This window comes from Myotis davidii, unplaced genomic scaffold (assembly GCF_000327345.1).
Source record: "Myotis davidii unplaced genomic scaffold, ASM32734v1 C62018137, whole genome shotgun sequence".
Classification (NCBI taxonomy): domain Eukaryota; kingdom Metazoa; phylum Chordata; class Mammalia; order Chiroptera; family Vespertilionidae; genus Myotis; species Myotis davidii.
In genome coordinates, this window is record NW_006334450.1 from 1 (window position 1) to 362 (window position 362).

At 62.7% G+C, this 362-nt stretch overlaps 1 long non-coding RNA gene across 1 annotated transcript; it reads left to right on the forward strand.

The window, feature by feature from the left end:
* Positions 1-358, forward strand: LOC107185242. The gene is made up of 2 exons (XR_001516157.1): positions 1-73; positions 176-358. It is a non-coding gene; the product is annotated as an uncharacterized LOC107185242 (long non-coding RNA).
* The last annotated feature ends 4 nt before the right edge of the window (positions 359-362 follow it).

Sequence of the window (362 nt, forward strand, 5' to 3'; positions counted from 1 at the left end):
CACACACATCCCTGCCTATTGTGACGAACTTTCTCCCCCACAGACAAGTGCATCGATGACCAGTGAGCACGTGGTGAGTGTGGATGGGAGGGGGCTGATGGGAGCCAGAGGGCCGCGGCCTGCTGCTCCCCTACCCGGCATTGTCGCCATCGTGACTCCCCTGCGTGCCTCTCAGGTGCCTCCTCTTCCTCCTTCCCGTTGCCTTCATCTCCGCCTCCACCCAAGGTGCCACCCAGCTGCCCCCACGAGCCGGACGCCATGAGAGCCAGGGTCCTCACACAGTGCGGCCCATTGCTGCTCCCAGGCCACCTGCTGATGGAGTTGTTCCTTGACTGCTAAATAAACACATGCCCCAGCCCCCC